Source organism: Miscanthus floridulus, chromosome 11 (assembly GCF_019320115.1).
Source record: "Miscanthus floridulus cultivar M001 chromosome 11, ASM1932011v1, whole genome shotgun sequence".
Classification (NCBI taxonomy): domain Eukaryota; kingdom Viridiplantae; phylum Streptophyta; class Magnoliopsida; order Poales; family Poaceae; genus Miscanthus; species Miscanthus floridulus.
Window position 1 is genome coordinate 2,407,385 of NC_089590.1, and position 14,764 is coordinate 2,422,148.

Here is a 14,764-nt window from a genome sequence, read left to right on the forward strand (position 1 = left end):
TTGGACCGACATTAGGAGTTATCTATTTTAGTTAGTGCCACCTTCGAGCCATATCACCCCTATAATACGTTAGATTCTTGTACAAAAGAAAACAAAAACCTATTGCTATCTGTTCAGAAGTATTATTATCTAGAACTTTGTTGCAGGGCAATACACTCAAATGCTCAGTTGAAGAGATTGAGCATATTCGACCGAGAGTCAGGGACGACTACATGCTTAGCTTCCTAGACGTAAGATTAAAAATATTCTTTCAAACATATCATTAATACGTTAGATTCTTTCAGTTAACATAATTTTGTACAACAGAGGCTGTCACGTCGGCTACGCCATGCGGCTAGTCGTTGTGGTTGCAGGACATACACGACGCAAGACGTATACGTTCCTTTCATAGGCAGAGGAGGCTTGTATTCCTCTAGCCAAGCAGCTACAGGGGACTGGGATGAGAACGAGGAAGACAACGACGATGATGGGGACAAGAGGCACGAGGAGCTTGGCCCCTCTCAGCTCCATGACGCTCCCTCGACTCATCCTACACCGCCTCGAGGCACTAGGCGACGCCATCCGCGTGACCCTTACACTCCAGGTACAAGCGCTCTCGGTCACAAGGGTAAGGGCAAGAGTAGGAGGCCGTGAGGGATATGGTAGTTGTTAGTATGCACTATTATGGATTTTGTATTTACTTTTCTGTAACTATTTGGGACTGTATGGACATTATGGACTATTTGGACTGTGCAGGACATATTATGTTGGTTGTGATGTTCGTTGTGGTTGCATTTTGCTCCTTGAATGATTAAATGTTTGGAATATATAATGATGTCTTTGTTTGTAACTGTGGATGCTCCTAAAACAAGGGAAACTCTTGCGAATTTTTTTCGTGAATCATTAGTCATACTACACTGCTAAAAAGGCACAAATGTAGTACACAGATTAAATGTAAATTTATTAGAACGTGTATAATCTAAACGTATCATACATACGCTTTGTAGATGAATCCAGGGTTACCAAGCAACAGTGAACGGATCTAGGCTTTTCAGACAATAAAAATAGACTTTTCAGATATAAGGACAGCAGCAATTTATCACTTCACTGACATAGTACTGGCATGCAAGGAAGCACAACTACACTATATCTCCACCATCCATCTTATGACTGTTTGATCCAAGGACTGAGGTGAAGAGGCACATGGATCACTGACATGGCACATTGAGAGGCCTCCATTCCTCCTCTCAACATATAAATAACCACTGACTCCCTCTCATTCACACACACAATAAGAAAGAAGAACACTCCTCAGCATTTTCTTTCATTGTAGTATCAATGTCTGGAGGATCGTCCAGAGGGAGAGGAAAGGGGAAGGGAACTACCATTAGGTGGGAGGGTCCTCTTGGTCCCGATTTCTTTGAGGAAGCTCTTTATGAGAGGTTCCCAGTTGAGAGCAAAAGTGATTTCCCTAAAGAGGCACCACTAAGAGGATACGATGAAAGGAAAGAAGAGTGGCCAAAATGCATGCATGGTGAGGACTGCCTAGTGCAGATGTTCATCGAGGGAATAGATGGAGGTCGTCGTTTCTTCAAATGCCCGCGAGCATGGGTAATTGCTATTACTATTTATTTCTTCAATATGTTCCTCTTTTATATAACTTACATGACATACTTATTGTAGTCTTCTTTGGCTGAAGAAAAATGTGGGTTCACTAGGTGGGTCGATCCTCAACCTATTTATCCACATGCGGAGTACATCTACTACCTGTAGGACCCTATCTTTGATCTAGAAAGGGAAGTTAGTAGCGGTTACAAAGACGACGGACAGGACAACAACAATAATGGTGCCAATTCATAAGAGGCACTCTGCAATGATCCATATTGCACCTGCCCTAATCACAAGAACAAGGGGCCTCCCCCATCACCCCTGCCACCACCACCACCAACAATGGGAGGCTACTATAGAGAAGGTGCAACACAATTTGCTATGTGGCCACACTACTAGGACGACTTTATCTTATTCACATGCCATATCTATGTGTTTGTTGTTTGGTTTAATTACCTAAGACATGTTAAGTTTAGTCGAAGGAAACTTTGTACCCTAGTTCGGTACATGTTCTCACATGCCATTTCATGTGTTTTGTGTGTTGAATTATATAATGCCATACATCGTTAGGTTTTATTTGTAGCACGTGTTCATATTTCAATACCTCCGTAATATTAAGCAGAATATTAAGACCATAAATAATGAAAACAACCACATAATGAAAAGTTCAATACTATGCCACATTAAACAATATAATAATACTAGAAGTACATGCCGACAGTAGACATAGGGGGCAAATGCACTTTCAAATCCTCAGTCTGAAGCATACTGAGTAAGAAACTCATCATCCGAGTACCAGTCCTCTACCACAACCCTGTTGTTGTGGCTAGGTTCACCTACGTTGCTCTGATCTATCTGTCGCCTGTAGTAAGCGGCCTCCACTTCATCTACGATCGCTGTGACCTAAGTGAAGAATGATTCGTCATCCTCCTCCGCCTGCAAGCCTGCCTCTACTAGACGATGAGCTCGCTCAGTCTGCCAGTTAGTTCCTCAGCCCCCTCAGCTTGCAACCCCGCCTCTGCTAGAGCGATGAGCTCGCTCAGTCTGCCAGTATCGTCCTCAGTCTCCTATGCCTACAAGCCCGCCTCTACTAGAGCAATGAGCTCACTCAGTCTGCCAGTGTTGTGCTCATCCTCGTCCCCCTCATTAGACAACACAATCGGTGATTGAACGGTGCGACCAACTCGCGATCTATGCTCATCTAACTTCTTCTCCTCATACCTTACACGAGCCACCTCTATGGCATGTTCATCGCTGCAACCAATCTCTTCATGTATAAAATGCAATCAGTTAGCAACATGATTATATTACATTTAAAATCAGGCAACGAAAAAAGGCTTTCAAGCACTCACTGGCACATAATGCAACAACATGCTCGTTCAAGACGTGCATCTGTACTCTTGTCTCCTCCCTTGCTTCATTCCTTGCCCTCTCCTCCTCTAACATCATCCGTCTCTCCAATCCCTATTTGTTAAGCCCAACATCGATCGGGTTACAAATACCACGTTGTCTAGCAAACTCACGCATCTTTTCTTTGTTATGTTTAACGAATAGGTTGACATAGTCAGGTCCATATCCCCTCTTATGTGCAATTACTTGCCTCTTCTTCAGTTCATCCAAGAACTTAGCTTGACCATCATAACATTCCCACCTGCATTTCCTAGTGCTCTGTTCAAACGAAAAATTATATCATATATGTCTTAGCAAAAGAAACAAAATACAATTTCACGTTTACCACAAAAATAACCAACCTCATCATACTCAACCATATGGCTACAATAATGGCCTATTCCAAGCTCCGAAGGGACTAGGCCATAGTTGGATTTAACACCACATTTACACATGACAGGAGGTGCTTTGTAAATTACCTTTTCTTTCTTCTTTTCCTTAACCTTTCGCGGTTCTTCTGGCCATTGGTTCTTAGGACCATACAACCACTCCTTGAAACGACACTTCACCATTGAAAACACCTAAATAAGGAGACATTAGTACATGAACTTTGCACTTAAATAAGATTTCAACACATACACTTTGCACTTACTTCATGCTTGTTTGGACACACAAACTCCAACGTATTCTCAGAGTTTATCACAGCTCGATCTCCACAATCACACAGAGGAGGTTCCTCGAGTCATCTATCTACGACTAGGTGCTTCTCCTTAGCCGTCATTGGCGGAGGGTTAGGGGGGGTGGAACCCACCGCTTGAAGTGCTCACGTGGATGTCTCCCTCTAAACCAATCGTCGAAAATGAGGTACCTAGGATCAAACTTGTCTACACCGTCGATCCACTGAAAGAAAAAACACCTCTCATGGTCCTGCACAACGAGATTCCAACAAAATATTAGTAACATACTTACACAAATAAAGAAAAAGGATAGTGGAAAAATTTCTTACATTAAAACGACTGCATGTGTAGAAGCAACGCGTCGCTGTGTCCAGATATTTCGATTGAAAAACATGGGACAGGAAACCACAGTCATAGTTAGGGACAAGGAGGTCAGGAGGGACGGGGGCATCTTTGCTAGACGCGTCAGGGTATAATTCTCAAGGACGACCCCGTTTTTGCCAAAACTCCTCCCGAAACATTTCTTGCATCTAACAAAACGGATGTAATTTAACAAATAAAACTCAAAACATCACAAATAAATGTCAATGCGAACCATAACTACAATACAACTAATTTTGTTCTTAGAACCGAAAGCAATTAACATTAAACCCTAAACCTAGGGTTTCCCATTTGATGCACAACAATGAACCCATAACATAACTACATGTGCCTAGGTTTGCTAGCTTTTCCACGCCTTGGCATCATTCTACGGTTGTATAATACATATATTGAGGGATAGAATAAAACCCTAAGTAATGATGATTCTTAGGTTAAAAAATTCGACTAATATATACCGAATCGATGCGAAAAAAACTAGGAGGGGAGCAAGGATACCTTGCCCTCGAAGATCTACGGATCAAATCAAAGTTTTCAAGGTCCAATATGCCGATTCGTGAGGTAGGGTGAAGTGGGGAGAGAAAGAAACCGAGAGGGCGGAGAAAGAAGAGAAAGAACGCTCGGGCAGGTAGGTTGGGGCAGGGTTAAAATAAAGGCTCGGCGCCAGTCACCCTGGCGCCGAGCTTCCTGTCATGTCATCTTCCACGTTCGCTTCAAGCCTAGGAGCTCGGCGCCAGGGATGCTGGTACCGAGACGTGTTAGCTCGGTGCCAGCATCGATGGCGCCGAGTTAAGGATCTAGATTCTGAAATCTTTCCTCCAGGGGTCTATTTGTGAGAAACTTTCAAAAAAAAGGTTAAAAAGTAAAAAATTCGGTCTACCGAATTTAGCTAAGGATCCAGATTCTGAAATCTTTTCTCTAGAGTCTATTTATAAGAAACTTTTAAAAAAAGAACTAAAAAGTAAAAAATTCAGCTTTCCTAATCACTTGCCAGTTGCCGCCCAGCAGCACAAACGCACAGGCCAGCTGCTAGTGCGGCCCTACCCACTGCCTCCCGAACCGAACCTTAAGCTGTCCCCTCCCCCTTGGCCCGACTACGCTACCTTCTCACATTGATGCAACCTTACCTAAATTCAAATTTTACTTGTGAGTGCATGTTTTACCTGTATTTCTTTCTTGTGGCTAAGATGGCTAATTACCTTAATTTAGTTGTCAGATTGGGAAGGTGAACTAAATCATATTATTCGCAGTCTTGTTTGCATTTTTCAGTCAGGTCAGTCATTTTTTAACGACTTTGGGTGGTGAGCAGGGATTCCAGCTCACGTTAGTGGTTGGAACTTGGAAGTCTGAAATTTAAGTTTAGCCTGGGCAACATGTTGTGGTTGAAATGTAATTTTAGAAAAATGTAATCTGTGGCTGCACGGTTCCCTTGTGTTTTTTTTCAAAAAAACTGAATTCTTAGATATTTCTTAGTCAATTTCTTGTGCCCCACACGCTTGAGAACCCTTTGTTTTTTTTATGGTAAACCGTTTGCATTTTGTCTAGCTTCTAGCGAGTGCGAGTAAGAACATTTTTGGAGAACCCGTCCATGGCGCCTACTCAGTCCTTCGGAGTGCTATTCTTTCATTGATAGTTGACATGCTCGTCAATGGTGTGGACGTGCCCATCCTGATCTGTACTGAGTTTCGCGAAAAAAAAAACTATTTTGAGGCTAAGGGAGAGTACTTGAAGATATGGTTCTAGTAGAATCATTCCAATCTAGGCGTTATGCACGTGGAGATGTGACGTCTGAACTAATGCACGTGGAGATGGTTCTGGCACCCAATATCTACTTGGGCCTCGTTCACTTTGAAAAAAAAATGAACCCGATAAATAGTACCACTTTCGTTTTATTTGGTAAATATTGTCCAATCGTGGACCAACTAGGCTCAAAAGATTCATCTCGTGATTTTCAACTAAACTGTGTGATTAGTTATTTTTTTACCTACATTTAATACTCTATGCAAGCGGCTAAAAATTGATATGATGGAGAGAGAATGAAAAAACTTGGAATTTAGATGGAAACAAGGCCTTGCATGCAAAGTTCTTTCCCTCAAGTGTTGTTCCCTTGGGATATCGTGTCACCATTGAGCACAAAGACGACTAAAGCACAGTTGTCGTATATATTATATTCATAATAACGATACTATTAGTAAGGACGACTAAATCGTGTCGTAAAGTGTGTCATCATTCAGGGGCGGAGCCAGGCCCTTTTGTTGGGGTCAGCTGACCCTGACAATTTTCAAAAAAATCAGTGCAAAATCACTATTACTAGCGGTAGTCCTATAGTATAGACCCTAGCTGCTGGTAACGTTGATGACCCCGACGACGTATTGTGCTGGCTTCGCTACTGTCATCATTGTCGAAGTTTTTTACTTTTGACATCGTACGTGTGTGATGAACACATATCAAGTAGGAGTATATCGACTCCTCAATGCATGCATGTTCTTTTCCACGAAGAAAGTCGTGGTATCCATGATTCAACTGAACACTTTTACAAAGGTCATGTCGTCGATCCCCAATTCCCCAGTGATAACAGCTATCAAGATTTGTGCGTGACACGACGTACGGCGCTGCAGAGTGACAGTGCCCGGTCGATTACGTGGCGACAGCTACTTAGATTGATTTTAGGAAACAACCTTATTTATTTACAGAGGTGCTTTGATATTGTCTATATCTTCTAAAATGTCCGGTTAGAGATAGGTATCTTATTTATAGAGATAGTCCAAAATCTATTTACAACGCAAGCCATTCAAGAGGATCGTATCTAAAAATAGAGTCTATTTCCACAGACGAACTCTTAGAAGGTATATGCCTTAGAAAATAAGCCCAAAAACTCTGTGCTAACCTCGTGTATGTAAATGCAACACTAGAGTTTCAGCCACTATTGTCTCATCTTTTGTCTTCTCTCTTCCTTATCTCTCTCTTTTCTTGACTCACTTCTCTCAACACTTGGCGGCGTGTGGACTGTGGAGAAGGCCAGGCCGAGGGTGCGGCGGGGCAGCATGGGGAGGAGCCCCAACCGATGACACAACGGCCCATCGGAGGAAGCGAAGGGGCTGCACGGTGGCCTATTGTAGGTCACGACACAATGGTCCGATAGAGGGCACAAAGAGGCGCGACAGTGTCCTAGCCAAGGGCCACATTGGTGGCTCACCACTCTAAGCCCCATCCTTCCCTCTGACAACGATATGGATGACAGTGTTGACGTGGGCAACTCCGTTGGCAATGGGGCTGCGGGCCCTAGAAGGCAGATCTTGGAATGATGGGTGGCTCCGGGTGAGCATGGCAGATTTGTGCCAGGAAGGCCCAGATTTTTTCTGTGAAGGCTCCTACTCAGCTCATTCGTCCTCAAGGTCAGCCCCATGGATGGCAGCTAATCAAGTGGGCTTGGTAGCGAGCCTTGAGGACGCACTGCGGGCATCCATTCTAGACTTGTCAGAGGCGGGTGTGAACCTCGCCTTTGCTATATCTATCCTACTAATGCACCATCTTTTTGTTTGCTAAGTCTACCCAAAAAACCTCGTCCACTGAGATGGCCCCTCTCCACACACCCCAGAAAATATACCTAGAAAAATAACTCCATAGAAATCAACCATCCAGATTGCTTCTTAGTCTTCTCTCTCCTTACTCACTCAAATCTAACGATCAAGATTGCATGTATGGTCCTCCTCATCCCTCCCATCTCCCGCATCCGCGCCCAGGCACCCACGTCCGCGCCGAGCAACCACGGTTCGATACTTCGATCCCTCTGTAGGTTCTCTCTTTTTGATTCCCGAAAACAATTTTTTTATTTTGATTCCCAAAAACAATTGAGAACATGATCTCTCCTCTCACAGTCTCCCCTCCTCGTCCCACGAGAGGTGAGAGCGCTCGTCGAGAGAAGCCCACGCCGGCATCTCCTCCAGCCGGTGGCGGGCGAGCTAGGCCCCACGGCGGCCTGAGCGGGCGCCCCTCAAAAGTCACGCGGCGCCATCTTCGTCTTCCCCAGTGGGCGAGCTTGGCCCCTGTGATGGGAGAGCTCCCTGGCGGCGGGTGAGCGGGTCCCCGCGGTGGCCCCGTGGGTACCTGAAAGTTCATCTAGCCTTTTAGTGGGTTTTGGATGATTGAATGACAACATGATTAAATGTCTAACCCGTTTGCTAAGTGTGGACATGTAATAGGTTATCTCACAGGTACTTAATGAAAGCCAAAATAATGTATTGTTGGAAACAATCTAGTTCAAACACAAGACAACAATGCAAATGTAATTCATGCAAGGCTTGTTCATTGTGGGATTTCGATGACTCATATGAAAGCAAGCACGGTAAATAATAATTAATGAGACATGAGGGATTGCATATGGATTGGTCTCACCTTTTAAAGCTTGATAGGAGAAAGACATGTATACAAATGAGTTTAATGAATGATTCGACACCAAGTGTGACTAGATGGCTTGAGATGGTGAAGATATCAAGGAAAGGCTTTGAGGTACTAAGCAAGGGTGAAGGGCAAGCGACGGTTTGGCGAACTAGGAACCTAACTAAGGTGAAGAAGGAAGTACTTGTATTTAGTCAAGGCAGCGATCAAACCATATTGGTCACATTGAAGCGAATATCCAAATCCTAGATGACTTTATAAAGGGATGACTTGATATCTTAGAAGTCAACTCTCATATGTTGAATGGAATCAAGTCAAATGCTCAAGATGGCAATGCTCAAGGATAAAATCAAAATCAACATGTTGACACCCTCACTTTTTGAAGATTGAAAGCTATGGCATTTTGGTTCAAAGAAAATCAACTCAAGTGGTTCAAACTCCGTTTTCATTTAATCTTGAGTTAATAGGTATGACGTACTATTAAGAGGGATGCATCATGTTGGTAGATGATTATACATAAGTGCTCAAGCCAACCCATGTGAGGTTTGAGTGTTTGAGAGACAAAAGACAAACTTGTTTTTTGCTAGTATGGCAATACCTGTCCGGTATTTGCCCAGCCACGGTAAAATTCTCGGTGTCTTGGCTCGTCGGGAGTTCCGACGCCTCACTTGCGCCACTGACTCGGTGACTATTGGCACTGTACGTGCAGGCAATACTGGTATTGCCCAACGGTCACATAACGACTAGTTTTTCAAAGGGGCTATAAATACCCCTTAGTCTCCACCTTTGGAGGCTGCTGATTCTGCTGACTTCTAGACATGTTTTTGAGCCTTGAGAACACTCTCCAACCCCCTCTTAGTGAGTGTGATTAATTCAAACTTGCAAAATCCATCTTGTGGGTTGAGTGAGATTCAAATTGAGAGCAAGTCACCCTTGAGGACTTGTGCATATTTGTCGATCTCGTGTTTTGCATTTGTTACTCTTGGATTCTTCGGTCCTAAATGGCTAGGCGTCGCCGAAGAGCACCCAAGAGCTTGTGGTGTGCCTCGGGAAGTTTGTAATGGTTCGATTCCACTGCCGCAAGGGAAGAGATCATCTAGTGGAAGGAGGAAAAGGAGTTGGAAAAGACTCTGGCTAGAGTGGCCTTCGTGGTCCTCTAGAGCTGACATTTGTTGGGTCGCTCGTAGCCCCCACAATGGAGAGTAGGTCTCGACGAAGGCCAAAGTTCGGTAAAACAATTCCTTTATGTCGATCTCTCTTTTCACTTGGCATTTGTGATCTACGTGCATTGCTTGAGCTTGTTGACAGGTCACTAGTAGGTGTCAGTAGCGTGGTTTGAAAAGAGAAATCGATCAGAGCTAATCGAGGGCTGATCCGACAACCCCGCGTATATCGGACGCGTCTGGTATCAATATCGGACGTGTCCGGTATTTGGACCTTGCGCTGAAATTGTTTATTCACTGCTCTAACTTTGTGTTGCAGGGTTGTAGCTTCTAGATCTATTCTTTATACCTTTTATTCTCTATTGGCTAACTCATGAGGTTTTTTTTCTCTGATTTGGAGTTTCCAAGTTTTTGGAAACTCCAACACTAATCGTTTCTGCATTTTAAAGGGTTCAATTTTAGAAACGCCTATCCACTCTCCCTCTAGGCGGCATCCTTGGTCCTTTCAGTGCCCCTTCAAGGTCCCTTGCACCACCAGGTATGACCGCAACTTGGTCTTCCCTTCCCACTGTGCGAAACCGAGCATCCAAACCCTAACTTACTATTTGTGCTTGGATCTGATCTGATTACAAGTGTATATGGATGTATTATGCCTACTAACTCTGGCGCTGTTGGTATGGTCTATGGGGTCCCTATTGTTCTATAATTGTTGCCTGTGGTTCCTTAAGTATATGGTTTCAAGGTTTGTCTCTAATTTGCACATCATGGATATCTTGGCAGTCCTATTCGTGCATGAGCAGTAGTTCTATCTTACCACCTACACTGTTCATCAGGTATGATTGGTCACAACTTATATTTTCATGTTTGACTGCTATATCTTCAGTACTAGATATTGTGTTCCCTGATATGCTTTTTTCTTGACATTGAAAATGTATACTTTGAGAGGATAAAAAGTAGCCTGAGGAAGCGACTAAAGCTGAGGTGAGGAGCAATGAGCATATCTATTACTCTACTTCCCATTGAGAATGTTACCTTAACGAGCATATCTGTTACTCTACTTCCCATTGAGACTGTTACCTTAACAGGGAGTTTCATTTTTTCTAGAGAAGCATAAAACTTGCTCGGAACATATGGTTCAGGATGAATTATAGTATTTCACCAATGCCATTGACCACTACTTCAAGTATAACGTTATAGTTAGTACCTGAGTCTTTGACAGATTAGTCAAATAGTCATACCATAGCATTGCTTCTTCACTAGCCTAAATCGAAGGAATGGACATGTCGTTTCTACCATGGGAACCTTTGCAGGAGCAAGGTGTGATCATTTCTTTATACTATGGGTATGTGTGTGTGTGTGTGTGTGTGTTTGTGGTTTCCAGGAGTCCTCATGTCTAGTTGTTTTGCTTTAACGCCCATGTACTCTTGGTGGTTAGGATATCGGCAAACTGCTTTGTGAGGACCTCATGACCCTAAAGAATGAGAGAATTCCTTATTTGACACCGGACAAATGACCCGTTCCTTTCTTGGCCCTCAAAAAAATTTCATTCCCTATTTGACACCGACTTCAACTTTCATTCCTTATACGACACTCTATTGGATTTTCCATCCGTGAACCGTTAACTGCCATGTGAAAAGACAATTTTGCCCCTGTGGGCCCCACCACCCTTCTCCCTCCTCTCCTCCCCTTCTCCCTCCTGTCCATGTCCATACAAGTAGCACGCCGACGGTGGAGAAGGCAGGCGCGTTGCGGTCCCCGCCGCGGTGGCTAGAGCCCCCTCCCTCCTTCGACGAGCCATGCCACCCTCCTCCTCCTCCGCTGAGGAGGAGGAGAAGAGGGTGAGCTACTGGCAGATCCGGCCGCCGAGGTGCGTCGCCGCCGCCGCCGCCGAAGACGAAGAGGTGACGCGCCACCGACAGGGCTAGCCATGGACCAGAGCCATAGGCGAGGAAGAGGAAGAGGCGACCACGCATGACAAAGGGGCTATGGCGACGATAAGCGCACACGGCAGTGCACCGCATGCACAGGGGCTGCCACTCTAGGGGGCCGCCCACGGCAGTGCACCGCATGCACAGGGGCCCGATGCGCTTGGGCCGCCCATGCTAGGGTTGCCGCACTGAAGGCCGACCGCGTCGAGGGCTTCCCTTGTGGCGCCTGATGAGTACAGGCCCGATCTTCCAAGAGGTAGCCGATAAGTTTGATTTTGTGGAGATCTCGACGTTGGCGATCTGGCTTCAAATCAGACGCGATTCGAACCCTGCAACCATTACACCACTGCTCCGTTGGTTATCAACCAAGCACAACATGATTGACCTCGCCAAGAAGGCTTTTCCTACAAGCGAATCGAAGAGCACAAGCAAGAAGGTAAAACACGCAATCTGAAATTGCAAATATGAATGACGCGAATATCAATAGAGGATTCAAGAACTCGGTTCCAAAGGACTAATCGACATAGTGGAGGAGATCAAGAACGGGGGCCCTGGATCACTGTAAAAGGATTTGTCACCACAGTTACAATTAATGATTCAGTTTCTCGATGGAAAACTAAACTCTAAACAAAAACCCAATTGTGTAGCAGCGGCGACGGCAGTGTTTATAGTCTAAGACTCGACCTAGGGATGGGGACGGCCTGGGGTTGGGCGCCCACAACTTGGGCTTAAGGCCCGACACGATACATGGCCAAGTTGGCCCAAATAGGTGACGCAGCACCTTGCCATGGTCACACAGAATGATCCACGGACCTTCTGGAGCTGGGACCAGATCCAAAATGACAGCGTCGTCGTCCCCTTTCCAATGCATCCAAGAATGGCCCGTTTTGATGTCATATGAGAAAGTTATGACCGAAACAATGACGACATGTCTGCTGAATCCGAGGGCGACGTGGCAGCTGAGTTGGGTACGAATTGCAACTTGGGGAAGACCATGGCGTCGGTGTGTCTAGCGTGGCGATGTCCTCATCATCCTCCCCTTCTCGAATTGGAGTCGTCCTCGACTCCATCTTGGCGATGTCGTCATCATCCCCTCCTTCTAGAATTGGAGTCGTCCTCGACTCCATCCCATCATCAGCAAACTCCTGCAAAAGGTTAGTGACAGCAGGCAATGCACCAGACATAAAAGGTTGACAAAACATAGTATAACATGGTGCATCAAGATTATCACATAACTCAGCAGTAGCAGAAGTTGTAGCAAGAAAAGCACCTCCTTTTAACTTAATCCTATTATTTTTAGCAATGTCTGTTGGAGGTTTATTTTTGATCTCATTAGCATGTTTAATAATATCCGTAGGAGACAAAGGCAGCAATGTAATTTTCTTGTCCTTATGTATGATAGTGTATGTATTAGTTCTACCATGGTGTAAAGCATCATTATCAAATTCCCATGGGCGACCTAACAAAATGGAGCAAGCTTGCATAGGGACAACATCAAAATCAGCAGTATCATGATAAGAGCCTGTGAAAAAGGTAATGCGTGCTGATTTAGTTACCTTAGTCTTACCACTATTATTGAACCATTGAAGTTTATATGGATACGAATGTTGTTGTGTGGTCAAGCCAAGCTTGTCAACCAAATCTGAACTCACCAAGTTATTGCAACTCCCGCTATCAATGATAGTGAGAACACGACAACCCTGCATAATGAGATACATGTGGAACAAATTGTGGCAGTGGATCTTCATCTCTTCTTCATGTCCCACACGTGTACTCAACACACGCTGCACAAGAAGGCTAGGGTAGTCCGTGGCAGCAGCCACGGAGTCAATGGTGATGGCCTCCTTGTCTTGATCGCCCTCGGTGGAATCTGCATCAATGTTAGCAGCAAGGGCTAAATCATCTTCAACATCACTAGCACTTACATATCCATCCTCGGTAGCAATGAAAGCGCGATGACTGGGGCAATCCTTCATGACATGTCCCATGCCTTTGCATCGGTGGCAAATGATTTTAGAGCTGGACGAGGAGGAGCTAGTAGAAGCACCCGGAGTGCCACCTTTCTTCAGCTGTGGAAACTGCACATTAGACAATTTACTTACCCCAGAAGAAAATGGAGGTGTAGATGGCTGTGGTGCAATAGGAAGCTTGGGCGTCTCCGGCTCAGAACGCTACTGAAAATTCCTCCCATTGTTAGACCTAAAAGGCTGGTGTTGTTTGCGTCCCTGTACTTCTCGTTCTGCCTTAATAGCAAGATGATACAATTGGGAAAAATTGCGCCATTCTTTATAATCAAGTATGTTCTGTATATCATGGTTTAAACCACCAAAAAATCTAGCACTAGCATCATGATCATCTTCATTTATACCACAACGTGCTAAACCAATAAGCAATTCTTGATAGTATGCTTCTACTCCTTTATCACCTTGTTTTAAAGTTTATAGTTTCAAACGTAAATCACGTTGGTAATAAGGAGGAACAAAACGAGATTTCATACGTTGCTTTAAAACATTCCAAGTTTGAGGCACAGCAGCAGCATTATTGGCATTGCAAAGATCACTCCACCAGAACAAAGCAAAATTAGTAAACTCACTAGTAGCAAGTCTAACTCTATGCTCAGCAGGAACATTATGAGAATCAAATTTTTGTTGAACAACAAGCTCCCAATCTAAATATGCCTCTGGATCAACATTACCAGCAAAAGGACGTAGACTAAATTTAATTTTAGCAAAAGGATCATTATTACCATGATTATTACCTTCCATACCACGACGATTGAAGTTGAGGCAGCGACGGGCACCACCGTCAACATACGCATCTTCATCACCAAAAGCATCCGTATCTTCATCATCAGCACGATAAGGTGGAGGGCGTTGCTCAAGTTGTTCAATGCGGGTGACCAGATTGTTCACGTTGCGCGTCAGCTCGGTCATAAGATTGTGTTGTTCAGTCATGAACATTGTAAACTCGCCCTTGGACACGCACTCATTGAAGTCCGTCGGAGTTCCTGCCATGGTTAGAAGATAGAAAAAGACAACACCAAAGTATTATCCCTATCAACTAAAAGGAAACAAGTGTTGGTGGTGGTGATGGTGGTGAAAGTGGAATGCAAAATCACAAGCGGCTTACCACCGTCTTGCCTGTATTCTTACCAACGCCAAACAGGAGCAAAACCAAAGTGGCGAAGCAATCTGTTGTTGAGCGTGGGTAACAGTTGCAAGATGAACCTGTGCTGATAGAAGAA